The sequence below is a fragment of the Choloepus didactylus genome, chromosome 5 (genome assembly GCF_015220235.1).
Source record: "Choloepus didactylus isolate mChoDid1 chromosome 5, mChoDid1.pri, whole genome shotgun sequence".
Taxonomy (NCBI): domain Eukaryota; kingdom Metazoa; phylum Chordata; class Mammalia; order Pilosa; family Megalonychidae; genus Choloepus; species Choloepus didactylus.
The window spans coordinates 130485453-130501784 of NC_051311.1; positions in this window are offsets into that span (position 1 = coordinate 130485453).

Here is a 16332-nt window from a genome sequence, read left to right on the forward strand (position 1 = left end):
ATGCTGATCCCCTAGCGTATAACCTGATTGGTCTCTGGAACAATGCATATCTCTGAGACACCTGAAACTCAGAACTAGAGCTCGGCAGATATGAATGTCAGTATTAGTACATACAACCACTGTCAAAAAAAAAAAAAAAAGCTGAAAAAGAGCCCAGACTTCAATTAGTGATATGAATGAAGCAGGTCTGGTTAAGACCAGGGCAAGCCAAGCCAAAGGATAAAGGTTGAAACTGATTGTGTTTTAAAACTTCAACTTTCATGTGAGACCAAGGGAATAGATATCTATTTGGTACAGGATCTAAATTTTCTAAACGGTACAACTCTATAGTCGATTTGTTCAAACAGCACAATTGCATGGAACTTTGAATAGGAAGTGAGATATGGTAGGTTAGTATAGGCTGGAGTGAAATAGTGACACATCCTAGAGTAATTTGGGCAGATAATAAAAAATATATTTACAGTCTCCCCCTCCCCAGCCCCGAGGATCTGGGGGAAGGTGCGGATGTGTTGGACATCCTCACCTGGACTGGTGTTGATGTTGTCACAAACATTGGGACTGGCGGTCTGATGTGCTGAGCCCTCGAGCATGGGACTTGCCCTTATGAAGCTCATTACCACAAAGGAGAGTCTAAAGTTGTATGTAATGGTGCCTAGGAGTCTCCCCCTGAGTACCTCTTTGTTGCTCAGATGTGGCCCCCTCTCTCTCTAACTGAGCCATCTCAACAGGTGTACTCGCTGCCCTCCCCCCTACATGGGACCCAACTCCCAGGGGTGTAAATCTCCCTGGCAACGCAGAGTATGACTCCTGGGGATGAATGTGGACCCGGCATCGTGGGACTGAGAGTATCTTCTTGACCAAAAGGGGGATGCAAAATGAGACGAGATAGTTTCAGTGGCTGAGAGATTCCAAATGGAGTCGAGAGGTCACTCTGGTGGACATTCTTATGCTCTATATAGATAACACCTCTTAGGCTTTAATGTATTGGAATAGCTAGAAGTAAATATCTGAAACTACCAAACTCCAACCCAGCAGTCTGGACTCCTGAAGACAATTATAGAATAATGTAGATTACAAGGGGTGACAGTGTGATTGTGAAGACCTTGTGGATCACACCCCCTTTATCTAGTGTAGGGATGAGTGGAGGAATGGGGATAAAAACTAAAGGACAAATGGGGTGGGATGGGGGGATGATTTGGGTGTTCTTTTTTCACTTTTATTTTTTATTGTTGTTCTGGTTCTTTCTGATGTAAGGAAAATGTTCAGAGATAGATTGTGGTGATGAACGCATAACTATGTTATCATACTGTGGACAGTGGATTGTATATCATGGATGATTGTATGGTGTGTGAATGTATTTCAATAAAACTGAATTTAATAAAAAAAAAAACCCTTGATAAGTAATTGGCAGATGCATTAGGCAAAAACTCAGTAAGGATATAGTTAAACTGAAGAGTACCGTCAATCTAATGCATCTAGTTGACACTTATAGTATACTTCATCCAAAAACAGCAGAATATTCATTCTTCTCAAATTTACATGGAACATTTATTAAGATAAACTACAGTCTGGGCCATAAAACACACCTAAAATTTTTGAAATAATAGAAATACAAAGTATACTCCCAGACCACAATGAAATTAAACTAGAAATCTTTAAAAATGTAAAGATAGCTTGAAAATCCCAAGATACTTGGAGATCAAACAAAACATTTCTAAACAGCACATGGACCAAAGAGGAAGTCTTAATATACATGTTTAAAATGTTTTGAACTAAATGAAATTGAAAATACAACTTATCAAAATTTGTGGGTTGCAGCAAAAGCAGTTGTCAGAGAGAAATTTATAGCACTAAATGCATACATTAGACTAAGAGAAAGATCTAAAATCAATAATCTAATTTCTACCAGAGAAAACTAGAAAAAGAAGAACAATTTAAATCCAAAGTAAGTAGCAGAACAATAATAAAAATTAGAGAATAAAGCAATGAAATTGAAAACAGAAAATAGAGAAAAATCAGCAAAACCAAAAACTGGTTCTTTGAAAAGATTAATAAAATTTGTAATTCTCTAGCCAGGCTAACAACAAAAAAAGAGAGAATATGCAAATTACTAATATTAGAAATGAAAGAGGGCCCATCTCTATTGATTCATGGATACTGAAGGATAATAATGGAATATTATGAACAATTCTATGCCCACAAATTTGATAACTTAGATGAAATGGAAAATTCCTTGAAAGACACAGTCAAGCAAAACACATCAGGAGCAATAGATAAACTGAAAGTCCTATATATATTAAAGAAATTGAAACAATAATTAACAAACTTGCAAAACAGAAAGCACCAGACCCAGATGATTTCATAGGTGAATTCTACCAAACATTTAAGGACAAAATTATATCAATTCTTTATAATCTTTTCAAAAAATAGAAGCAGAAGGAATATTTTCTGTCTCATTCTGTGAGGGAAGCTTTACCCTAATAACAAAATCAGAGCCAGATTTTCCAAGAAAGAAAAACCACAGATCCATATCTCTCATAAATACAAATGCAAAAGTCCTCAACAATATTATTAGTAAATTGAATCCAACAGGGTATAAAAAGAATTATTCAGCACAACCAATTGGGATTTATCCAAGGCATGCAAAGATGGTTGAACATTCAAAAATCAATTAATGTAATCCATCACGTCAGCAAGATAAACAAAAATCAGATGATTTTATAAACAGATACAGAAAAATCATTTGACAATACCCAGCATACATTCATGATAAACACTCAAGGGGGTTTCCTCAACTTGATTTTTAAAAATCTACAAAAATCTTACAGCTAAAATCATACTTAAGAGTGAGAAACTAGAAGCTTTCGCCCTCAAATAAGGAACAAGACATGGGTGTCCCTTTCTGCCACTTCTATGAACATCATACTGGAAGTCCTTCATACCTAATGCAATAAGAAAAGGAAATAAAAGGTAGAAATATTCGGAGAAATATTTGTAGAAATAAGGAAGAAATAAAACTGTCTTTGTTCACATATGATACTATTATTTATGTAGAAAATTTAAAAAAAAAACAAAAATATCTACTGGAAATAAGTGATTATAGCAAGATTGCAGAATACAAGGTTAATATAAAAAATCAGTTGTTTTCCTAAATACCATCAATGAATAATTGGAATTTGAAATTAAAGACACAATACCATTTATATTAAAAAAGTAAATTTCAAAAAAAATGAAGTACTTAGGTATAAATCTTACAAAAAATGTAAAAAAGTCTATATGAGAAAAACTACAAAACTGATGAAAGAATCAAAGAGGATCTTAATAAATGGAGTGATATCTTATTTTTATACTTAGGAAAACTCAATATTGTTAATATGTCAGTTCTTCCCAACTTGATACTATAGAGTCAATACAATCCCAATCAAAATCCCAGAAAATAAAGTTATAGGTATTGGCAAACTGATTCTAAAGTTTATATGGAGTGGCAGAATATCCAGCATAGCCAACATAATATGGAAGAGGAAGAAGAACAAAGTCCAAGGGCTGATGCTACCCGACTTAAAGACATACTATAAAGCTAAATTAATCAAGACAGTGTGGCATTGGCAAAAGAAGAGATAAATAGATCAATGGAACAGAATAGAAAACCCAGAAATAGAACTTCACAGACTTGCTCAAGCGATCTTTAAGAAATGAGAAAATGAAATTCAACAGAGAAAAGATAGTCTTTTCAACAAAAACATCTACTTTCTGAAAGACGCTGTTAAGAGAATGAGAGGACAAGCCAAAGGCCGGGAGAAAATATTTGCAAAGCTCATATCTGATAAGGGACTTGCTTCCAAAATGTACAAAGAACTCTTAAAACTCAACAATAAGAAAAGAAACAACCCAATTTAAAAATGGGCAGTCAGGCTGGCGGTTTGATGTGCTGAGCCCTCGAGCATGGGACTTGCCCTTATGAAGCTCATTACCACAAAGGAGAGTCTAAAGTTGTATGTAATGGTGCCTAAGAGTCTCCCCCTGAGTACCTCTTTGTTGCTCAGATGTGGCCCTCTCTCTCTCTAACTGAGCCATCTCGACAGGTGAACTCGCTGCCCTCCCCTCTACGTGGGACCCGACTCCCAGGGGTGTAAATCTCCCTGGCAACGCAGAGTATGACTCCCGGGGATGAATGCGGACCCGGCATCGTGGGACTGAGAGTATCTTCTTGACCAAAAGGGGGATGCAAAATGAGACGAAATAGTTTCAGTGGCTGAGAGATTCCAAATGGAGTCGAGAGGTCACTCTGGTGGACATTCTTATGCACTATATAGATAACACCTCTTAGGCTTTAATGTATTGGAATAGCTAGAAGTAAATACCTGAAACTACCAAACTCCAACCCAGCAGTCTGGACTCCTGAAGACAATTATAGAATAATGTAGATTACAAGGGGTGACAGTGTGATTGTGAAGACCTTGTGGATTACACCCCCTTTATCTAGTGTATGGATGAGTGGAGGAATGGGGATAAAAACTAAAGGACAAATGGGGTGGGATGGGGGGATGATTTGGGTGTTCTTTTTTCACTTTTATTTTTTATTGTTGTTCTGGTTCTTTCTGATGTAAGGAAAATGTTCAGAGATAGATTGTGGTGATGAACACATAACTATGTTATCATACTGTGGACAGTGGATTGTATATCATGGATGATTGTATGGTGTATGAATGTATTTCAATAAAACTGAATTTAATAATAAAAAAAATGGGCAGTCAGGATTTTGTTGAATAATTAAGATACTACTTTGAGTGTGTTAACAACCATTCGAACTGTTGATGTTGCATCACAGTTACCTTAACCGTTTTTAACATGGATCCTCCGTGCCTGTGAATTTGCTTGCATGCTTGTACTTGACTTCTTAGGGTGTGTAGCTGAAAACACCACCATTTTAAGCATTTGAGAATTCTTGAATATGAGATTTGTTGAGAATTGAAGATGGTGACCTATTCAGTGCCTTTTTTGTCCTTGTCAACAGATTGGGGCACCCTGTTTTTCCTAATACACACAGCTAGTATTCTAATGGTAAATTTCTCTGTATTTGGTGGGGAAATGTGTCAAGGGACAGTAGTATCCCTTGCTTCATTTTTAGGTCATAGATTTAGAATGTTCTGTCAGAGTTCTTCAAGCACTCTTAAAGCTTTCTTATGTAAGTACTAATGTAAAATGGAGCTGCCAATTTTATTTCTCTAGCAAAAACAGTAAAATAACAGTAAATACTTGATGTTGCGGTATTCCCAGATTTAATGAAAGAACCCAATTTAGTTTTTCAGTAAATTTCACATCTTTTTATTTTTAAAACTTAGATAAAATTTTTCTTTGAAACTTGCAAGGATGCAATCAACTGCAGTAGGTTTGTTTGTTTGTTTGTTTGTTTGAAGCCTAACTTGAGGCTTTATAGAGATTGTTTTACTGGATACTTTAAAAAGTCACTCTTGCTTGCATTTTCCCCATATTGAAACATAAAACAGTGTTGGTGTTTTACTGTATATATTTCAAATGCATATAGGAATAAAAGTATGTTATAAATTGAACTTTCTTTATGATGTGTCTCATATAAGAATTGAAAACCTTACCTTCTTTTGTACATAGTCATACTTCATATTCGTGTTAAAGTTAAAACATTTCATTCTAAGTTAAAAAAATATGGGCTTCTCTATCACGGGACTTGACCTTATGAAGCTCGTCCCCGCAAAGTAGAGGCTGAACCTGCTTATAATTGTGCCTAAGAGTCTCCCCCTGAGTGCCTCTTCATTGCTCAAACGTGGCCCTCTCTCTCTAGCTAAGCCGACTTGGCGGGTGAACCCACTGCCCTTCCCCATATGTGGAACTTGTCTCCCAAGGGTGTAAATCTCCCTGGCAACGCAGGATATGTCTCCCGGGGATGATTCTGGACCTGACATAGTGGGATTGAGAATATCTTCTTGACCAAAAGGGGGATGCGAAATGAAACGAAATAAAGTTTCAGTGGCTGAGAGATTCCAAATGGAGTCGAGAGGTCACTCTGGTGGGCATTCTTATGCACTATATAGATAACCCTTTTGAAGTTTTAATGCATTAGAATAGCTAGAAGTAAATACCTGAAATTATCAAACTGCAACCCAGTAGCCTTGACTCTTGAAGATGGTTCTATAGCAATATAGCTTACAAGGGGTGAGAGTGATTGTGAAAGCCTTGTGGATCACACTCCCTTTGTCCAGTGTATGGATGGATGAGTAGAAAAATGGGGACAAAAAACTAAATGAAAAATAGGGTGGGGGGTGTTTGGGGTGTTCCTCTTTACTTTTATTTACTTTTATTTTTTATTTTCACTTTTTTCTGGTACAAGGAAAATGTTCAAAAAATAGATTGAGGTGATGAATGCACAACTATCTGATGGTACTGTGAACAATTGATTGTACACTTTGGATGATTGTGTGGTATGTGAATGTATCTCAATAAAATTGAATTTAAAAATATGGGCAAAAGAGCTGAACCAGTACTTCATCCAAAAGGTATTCTAATGGCAAATAAATATATGAAAAGATGCTCAACATCACATGTCATTAAGGATCTGCAAAATTAAAAAAAAAATGAGATACTACTGCATCCTTACTTAGAAGGGCTAAAATCTAAAACACTGATAACACCAAATGCTAGTGAGGAAGTAGAACAACAGGTATTCTCTTTCATTTCTGGTGGGAATAGAAAATGGTACAGCCACTTTGGAAAGAAGTCTGGCAGTTTTTTACAAAGTTAAAGGTTGTCGTACCATATGATCCAGATATGGCACTCCTTAGTACTTACCCAAATGAGTTGAAAACTTATGTCCAAAAAACCTGTACAGGAAAGTGTATAGTGGCTTTATTCATAATTGTCAAAACTTGGAACCAACTAAGATGTCTTTTGTTAGGTGAATGAAGAAACAAATGGTGGTATACCCATACAACGGAATATTATTTAGTAATAAAAAGAAGTGAACTCTCAAGTCTCCAAAAGATGTAGAGGAACCTGAAGTGCAATTGTTATGTGAAAGAAACCAGTCTGAAATCGCTACATACTATATGATTCCAACTATATGATATTCTGGAAATGGCAAAACTATATAGATGGTAAAAAGGTCCGTGGTTGCCAAGAGTTCCGATGGAGAGAAGGAGGGATGGATAAGTAGAGCACAGGGGACTTATAGGCCAGTGAATCTACTTTGTATGATAGTGTAATGGCAGATTCATGACATTTGTCAAAATCCATAGAACTGTACAACATAAAGAGTGAACCCTAATGTAAACTATGGACTTTAGTTAATAATAATGTATCAATATTGGTTAATCAATCTTAACAAATGTACCACACTAATGCAAGATACTAATAATAGGGGAAACTGTGTGTGTGTGTGAGGGAAAGGAGTGGGGCTGTTTTAGTTTCCCAGCTTCTAAAACAAATACCATACATTGGGTTGGCTTAAGCAAAGGGAATGTGTTGTCTTGCAGTTTTGAGGTGATGCTTTGTCCTTGAGGACTGTGGTGTTATGGGGCTGGTTGCTGGTGACCTTTGGAGCTCCTGGACTTTTCTATCACATGTTGATGTCCTCTCCTTTCCCTTCCATGTTCTTTTGATATCCAACATCTGGCTTTTCCCCATGGCTTTCTCTATGTATGTATGAATTTCATTCGACTTACAAAGGACTCCAGTAATCAGGATTAAAGCCTAAACTGAATCAGTTGGCCACACCTAAACTAAAAATAACATTTTCAAAATGTCCTATTTATAATTGATTCCCATCTGCAGGACCAGGAGTTGGGGGTGGTGGACAGAGGGCAGGTGATGAATTATCCAGTTTGGGGAACTTGTTCTGATTTATTAATCTGATACTAATCTTAAGACACAGCATGCCCAGGGATAGGCATGAAAACTTTCTTTCTCTAGGTAAGATCAAATTAAAATAAACCTTAAGGGCAGCCCTGAATTTCAAGGCAGTCCCAACAAGATTACATACAGCCTTTGGAGTGAATATGTGGAATGTAGGAGAGGAAGCATCATCACTCATTGATGGTTGCTGCTTCGATGACCAGATATGGTGACATATATATGTATGACTGTGGGGTGTGTGTGTGTGTGTGTGTTTGTGTGTGTGTGTGTGTGTGTGTGTCAGCAGTCAATCCATCTCTTGATTCCTGAAGCCCACGTCTTTAAATCACTTACCTGCTGTTTTACACACAACTCTGCATGGCCCCCACTCCAATGTTATGGGCTAAAACAGTCTTACTGAGAGTGTTTTGGGCATCACACTCTGATCTGAATGTGCATTTTAGGCCCTTATTTCTGAAGGACACATGTCCCCGTCATGAAGTAAATCAATTATCTTTTCACGTTGTTTGGCACTTCTTGGCATCCTTCTGCCAAGTACACACACACATTTAAGTAAGAGGGGTCAGAGGGCCCAGTTGATTACAAAAGTTCTGGCAAATTGATAAAATCAGAACTTCTCATTTCATGAGTAACTCAGCTTCAGGAATCCAATTGGCAACTGTTACTGGAATTCCACTTTCTAATATACCTAGCTATATAGGCCTCAACTTTTTTTGTAAACTTCCCAAGTCAATACTTTAACAAAAAAAGAACATGTCATCTCCTAAAGATCTTGAAAGTGCTTCAATGAGTAGATAAGAATAATTTGTGCTTAGCTTTCCAATTTGGGGGCATGCAAAGTATATGCTGCTAAAGTGATTTTTAAAAAACAGTTTGTCTTTCCTCTGAGGTAGCCTGAATAGTTTTCTCTTCAGTCCTGTTGACACTATTAATTTGCTTTGCCACCCTCCTCCCCTCTGCCCTTTTTTCCATTGCTTTACAAACAGAAGGGAGGAGAGCCAGGCTTGGAGAGCTCTTGTGGAGAGAGCCATTTGCTCTGGCTCAAGCAAACAGCAAGCCCAATCCATCTGAAATCTGAATTTTTCAGACACATAATAGACCCTTGGCTTATCAAAGCCTCTTATCTGATTGGAAAAAAATCAAAGGTAAACTTCAGGGCTCGTAGAATTAAAAGACAAATGAGATGTCATAATTATCAAAGTGGCTAATTTAGAAAATTAAGCTGTTCACATAGGTGACATAATTGCTTGTCACAATCACTCTTTTTCTCATTAGCTTCTTCTATTCAGCACCTATACACTGCAGAGCAGTCTTTGGCCTTGCTCAACAGTATGGATATTCTTTTGTGATTTCACATCATGTTGTTTCTCTCATCTCCCATAAGAAATGCATAAATTTATTAGCAGGTTTATACAAAGAGCAGTCTGGAAAATCCCCATCTTTCATAATTTGATATTTGGTCATATTTTAAATTCCTTTGAGGTCAAATGTTCTTTTGAAATAATTACTTAATTATCAAGAGAGGAATTATAGAGTTGATACAGCATATTCCTTGGAAAACATTAAGGATTTTGATTTATACTAGTATAAAAATTATCATAGGTTATACACTAAATATTTGTCTTTAATCATCTTCCCAAATTCTGAATAGAAGGAAAAGAAATATATTTTCAAGGCAAAAGTTTGTTTTGTCTAATATTTTATTATTTTATTTCTGTAGATCCAGCCAGATAAAAATAATGCTCTCTATACGAGTTATTTGTTAGACTGACAGTATTGCTCTTTATATGTCAACAAATTGAGAAATTATTAAGGATAATAGCTAAGAAGAGAAATTAGTCTTGTTTGCTATGTACTTCTAAAGCATGTCATCAAAAATGGGAAAAGTTAAACATTTTGGATTAAAAACATGACTGTAAGATTGATTCAGGTTTTACAGTCTTGTAAAATTGTAGACAATGTTTGACATGACTTATGGACAGACAAGATGACGCTATTTATTTGAAGAAAGAATTCACCCTGGATGCATACAGGTGACGCTGTCATCTATGTGTTTCTGGAGTATTCATATAATTAGTGTGTTTTGAACTCACTTACATTGTTAGTGAAGTAACTGTTTTACAAGAGCTATTATGGTCACATTTTAAAAGCCAGTAGCTCAGAAAGAAAAAGAGAAATCCAATCAAATCCTTAAAGGTATGAGGTGTCCATAAACCTTGCCTCTACTCATAAGTGAACCTGAAATGATAGCTTTACTTCATAGGCTTAGGACTGTATAGAGAATTTATTCTCCAAAGAAATATGTATACAAAGTCTGATGATGTCAATGCTACATTTAGTCCTTTGACTTTCACAGGTGAAGTCTTTGGCAAGAGGAATGGCACACTGGATGCTCAAACCAGACAGGGCAGAAGACTAAGACAGGAAAAGGTAAGAGAGACAGAGAATGGACAACTTGTATATGCTTTCTTTGCCCATTTATAGCCTGCAGGCTCCAGTACACAATAGAGTCCATGGGTTAAGTTTGCTTTTGGCTTTTGAGTAATAACAGCAATGTGCTGGTTTGTGGGAGAGGAGACATTAGGGTAGAATTCACTGGGTCAGAAATGAACAAAAATGACTGAAAGAAGCTGGTTTTGCACTGGGCAAGTAGTGGCTGCAGCAAGGCAGGATCAGTGCATGGCAAATCTTGGAGAAATCTCAATGTAGAACAGAAAGTTAAGGAAGCACAGCGCCAGTCGTAGATGAGAACTCCATTTAGTTATTTTCATTGATTTGACCTTTTGAATCATGGTTTGGGCTTTCCATGGAATCGAATGGATCTTTAGTGCAATGGTTTTCAAATTGTGCTGTGATGTCCTAGGTGCTTCAAGTTGGGAAGGCAAACTAGACAGAGCTCTTGAGTCTTCCACCTCCTCCTGCTTCTGCAAGCCCATGTGTGCTGTCATCTGTTTTATACAGTGGGCTTCCATTTAAGATTTCATTTGAAGATTGAATTTTACTGCTGGTCCAGGGAGTAGGCCACTGTGTAGCTAGATGATAGTAAGTTTTAGAAAGTAGCCAGATAACAGTAAGTTTGAGAAAGTAAAATCATAATACTTTTTCACAGAAAGTAGCGTATCATCTTTGTTTCCACCCAGTGAACAAGTCTGCCATCATATCAGGAAGTTATTTCTCCCAATTTTCTTTCGACAAGTAATTATTGGGTTTTCTAGTACTCCTTACCTTTTCCTCAACTCAGCCTTTGAACACCATAAAACCATCTGGGACATGAGTTGCTCATTTTAATTACCCACTGTGGTTGCAGTTAGGCTGGTTTTCCAATCTCCCAATCAGAAACCATTATTCTTAGCCTTTAAACTTCCTGGGATGGATTGTTAGCAAACCTTGGTGTCATTAGCATCTGTGCTAAATAAAACCATATCTTAACAGAAATGGGAAAAACTAAAGAGTGTCTATCATATGATGAGAATTTCAGGTGGCAGTAACAAAGAAAGGAATGAAAGAAATGCCCAGTATTTTGACATTTGCAAAATGGATCTTGTACATGTTCACTAGAAAGTTTAGGAAATGTGTGCTGATCCTGTGTTTTATCCTCTTAAACATAGTAAGCTAAACAACTTTTCAAGGTATATAGAAAATAAGTGACAAGTGGGATTGAAACAGGTCTGCTGAAGTTCTACTCTATTCACCACATCAGTAATACTCAAAGTGTGGTCCGCAAGCCCTGGTTGGTTGGCAAGGAGGTAAGGCAGGAATTGGGAGTACGCGTTTAGAAGCTTTCAGGGCTGCTTGGCAGAGTAACTTTATACCTGTTGAATCTAATAAAAAAAAAATCAAGCCTTAGAACTTATATGTCTTTACTTTATTGTTTCTTATTTTAGTAATTATTTGTATTGTATTTTACAAAAATATCGATCCATGACAGATTGGAAAACAAAAACCAAGACAAAAAATGGGTCTCCCTCACAGGTCATTTGAAGAGCATTGCATTGCAACATACTGTTTCTAAAGTTTTAGCTCTCCAAATTAAACGGATGCAGTACCGAAAAAGAGTGGCACCACCATTAGCCCTCACCTTCTTGCCTTCAAATATGTAAAGGATGTTGCAAATTCTCAATGGCTTGGCTCAGTTTTGCCTTGAATCTTTTCATGTCCAAGACCTTTCTCACAGAGTTCTCTCCACTGGATGGCTGGTCATAAATCCCATTGCTTTTCCCAGTCCTGGTCTCCAAGTTCTTCTTCCAGCATAATCAACTTTATCTGGATGCAGATTTAATTAGTCTCCTCTCATTTGGCTGAATTAAAGAGAAACTTTCTAATGGCCCTTTCTGGGGCACCCCCTGAAGGGAGACAGAATTTATTTATAATGCCCTCTGGCTAGGTGTTTGATTTCTTTGACAAAACATCACTTGATTGTTTAAGGGTTTGTTTTTAGGTGTTCTATAGCTGGCCTACAGCCATGTTCTCTTAAACGTGATCAAAGACACAGGCAATATAAGGCAGTCAATACAAAGTGTGCTCCAGTTTAAACATGTTGCTTGGAACGTTCTTGTTTTAGTTTTTTAGGGGCCATGTACTGGAGACAGTTATGAACAATTCTGTACTGTAATTGTGTGCATTTTAAGTTGTTCCTCCTATTTTTTCCCTTGAGACTCAAAAAGGGCCGCCAGACCCAAGATTTGAATTTGTTTGCATATTTATTTAAATGACACGTACATTAGGAGTTTAAGTAGCATATGTGGTAAGATATATTGTTGGAGTGGAAGTATAGTTACCTCATAATTGTGTCAAAAAAATTAGAAACTGTCATACATGCTGCTTTTATTTTAGCGAGGATGGCCATGTCAAAGGCAGGTCTCTTAGCAACTGGAAATGTTCCTGTGTCTATTGCAAAACTCAAAGTTTTGGAGAAAATTGTCAAATTGCCTCCTGGGTCTTTTTTTAAGGAGGGGCCACTGTAAAGTTTAAAATGATCAGAACGAGACGTTCTGTATTTTTAAAATATACTTAATTGTTACCAGAAATCAGACTGTTATGACCAGAAATAAACTTACCATTTTAAAAGGATCAATTACTCCTGCAAAATTAAATCTATTCTAAATATCATTTTCCTTGCTGTTGTCGTTCTTGGTGTGCATTTAGGTTCCCAAAGAATTAACCCCTGAGTTATTTTCAAAATAGAGTATTCAAGTTCCTTACAGAGACTGTCATTTCAACTCTAATATAAACACTGGTCTTTTGCCAGCAATCAGTTTTCAAACCCAGGAGAGTTGCTTATGATATAACTTTAACCTAATGATCAATCTTGGATCTTCCTGTTAAAAGCTTTGAATCACAGGTGGTTTATCATAACACTTCTCGGCAAAATGGCACTTAAGTAGATACAAGGGGCCAAAGTATAGGCTACTGATTATCCAATAAATAATTTGTATTAGATCCACTTTGAAATTTTATTAAGGGGAACATTTTTCAGATGCCAATGAGGACAACATTATAAAGATGTAGAATTCACTCAAAATAAACTTCCTGTCTTTTGTCAATCTATTTAAAATTTGCTTTCAAACTGAGGCAAGATTATATGTGATGAGTCTATGTAGAAATAATGTTGAAGTACAAAGCTTTTACACAGTGGAAGCTTAAGAATAGATGATCTGGGAATACCTAAGCCAGGGAAACTTGCTTGGTTAAGCATTTGGTATGAAATTGGTGTTGGTGAAAAAGAAAACCTAGCAACCTCAACAAATCATGACCAGATTTTGACTGAATTCCGTTAGATTCCTCCTGGATGTTAAGAGAAGTCTTTCATTAAAGGCTAGTGTTAGTTAAGTACATGCAGGTTGACAGAGCAGTTGACTAAGTTCATATGCATTCAATAAAAATTCCTAGCACCCCTTGTGAGACTTCCTGAATCGCCCTTCTTTCCTGAAGCCAAAAGGGACTGTGGTCAAAATCCCTGGTCTCTTTTGCATAGTTCTTTGTTCGGCTTCTATACTTGTGTCATGGGGTTAAGTGACTCCTTCTATAATAATAATATCACTTCTTGAAGTAAGACGGCTATGTGGTTTATCTGGACTTCATTAAGTCCAAAATTCTATTGTACAAGGCTTGTTCTGTGTTATCTACCATTGACCCTGTTGTTGTGGGTCTTCCTCTAGTGTCATCCATCTACTCTCTTTGTGCCTTTGTTCCCTTTAATGCCCTGTTTTCCATGGGTGAAAGGTAAGCACTGCTTTCTGCCTTTTCTTAAATTTTTTGTCCCTTCCCCTTGCCTTAATCTCTTGAACCCATTGCTAGCTAACCACTAGGCTATGGTAAGCTGGTAACTTACTTATTTCCCTGAAATTTGCCTTCAGTTCTTGAGACCACCACTTTTCTCTGGCGTCTAACCTGCCTACCCTAGATTAGGAATCATGCATTTGAGTCATGTGGTAGGCAGAATGAGCCCCCCAAAGATGTCCATCCCATAATCCCCAGAATGTGTGACTATGTCACTTCCTGTGGCAAAAGGACTTTGCAGATGGATTAAATTAAGGACTTTGAGATAGGGAGATTATCTTGGATTATCTGAGGGGGCCAGATAGGATACAAGGTCCTTAAAAGTGAGAGAGAGGCGGGAAAAGAGATCAGGGTGACCCGATGTGATAAGAACTCAATTTGCCTTTGCTAGCCTCGAAGGTGGAGGAAGGGGGAGCATAAGCCAAGGAATACTAGTGTTCTCTAGAAGCTGGAAAGGAAACGGATCCTACCCAGAGTCCACAGTAAGGAATGCAGTCCTGCTGATGCCTTGATTTTAGCCCAGTGAGACCTTTGTCAGACTTCTGACCTACAGGACTTTAAGATAATATAAATAAATTTGAGTTGTTTTAAGCCACCAAGTTTGTGGTAATTTCTTAAGGCAGCAATAGGAAATTAATCCAGAAACTTTAAGGCTCTCCACCTTAGGCAGCTGCATGCCAGGGGTGGTATTGTTCATTCAATGGTTCTGACCCTGCTGACCTCCATGGCTTCCCTGGGCAAGGAGACACCGCAACCCATGGGCCATCTTCCCAGCAAGAGTCTCTCTCCTTCGATAAACCAGACCCCTTTCTAAATAAGCTTTCTCTATATTCTCCCGTTAACAACTTGCCCCTTCTCTCCTTTATGACAATGGACAAATGCTTGAGTTTAAACTATAAAAGTTGTGGCCCATATTCAAACTGCTATTGACCTTGTAGAAAATCTCTTCCAAACTTTTAAATCTTTTATTCTTTTTCACTTCCTTAAGTGTATGTTATATAAGCCAAGTGGTCTATTGAAGATATTAAAACATGACATATATGCATTGGTATTATTAAAAATGGGATTTAAAGAATTAATTACCTGGCAAAAATGTATGAATTACAAACTGTTTCTTGAAAAGATGAAACTATGTTCCCATCACCTTAATGATTTTCTGATTTAAGAGAGAAATATAGTCTGTAATACTTATTATTATATGCTGAGGCATATATATTTATTTATTAAATTTTTAGCAAGTATTTATTAAGCACTTACTATGTGTGGAACTTGTGCCAAGTACTGGCTATGCAAAGGCTTGCACGACAGTCCCTGCTACTCATAGATGCAGCTTTGAATCCAGGACTACTTACCAAAATTTTATATTCAGCTCTGGTTTAAGCCAAAGGGTCTTAACCTTTTCTCTGCCATGGATCCCTCTGACAGTGTGGTGCTGCCTATAGACCCCTTCTCAGGATGTTTTAAAATGTACAAAGATCAAATACAAAGGATTACAAAGGAAATCACTATTAAAATACATAATTTTATAATAGAAGATGCATGCTTCTTTACTAACCACATTTAAATAGCAAGGTCTAATAAGATTTTGATCAGTGACAAAATCGTAGGTACTGCAAATATTACTGTGATTTGTTGCCTCTGTTTTAACTGAAGAAAAGTCTAAATTTCAGTAGAGGGTAGTAAAAATAAATGTGTAATTCCTTTCCCATCCATGTTTAAGAATTCCCACAACCCCCAATTTCAGTCAAGTCTCCCTGGTCTAAGTTAATATAAAAAAACAGTTTCAAAAGAAGTAGATCTTAAAATGGTAGTCCTAAATCAGGTTGCTTTATGTTTTCTGTAATTATTAATTTTAATTTTGATAGGTCACCCGCAAGTATATGAGATTATCCCTTAGAAAAAAATGAAAGGAATCTTTAGAGGAAAGAAATCATATCAGTAAAGGGGGCAATCTGCTCGTCTATTTATTTATTTATATCCTGCCTTGTTCCAGGAAGGATTTAGGTGGCTTGTTCCTAAGTTCCTACAACTTGGTTAATTAAATCTTCTGAAAATGTAAATTAAAATGCTGTAACATTATTTGACAAATGGGACCAAATTATTATCATCTTTTGAATAATTGTGTGATTGGGAATGTCTACATCATATTTATCTAATCTGTAATTAAAT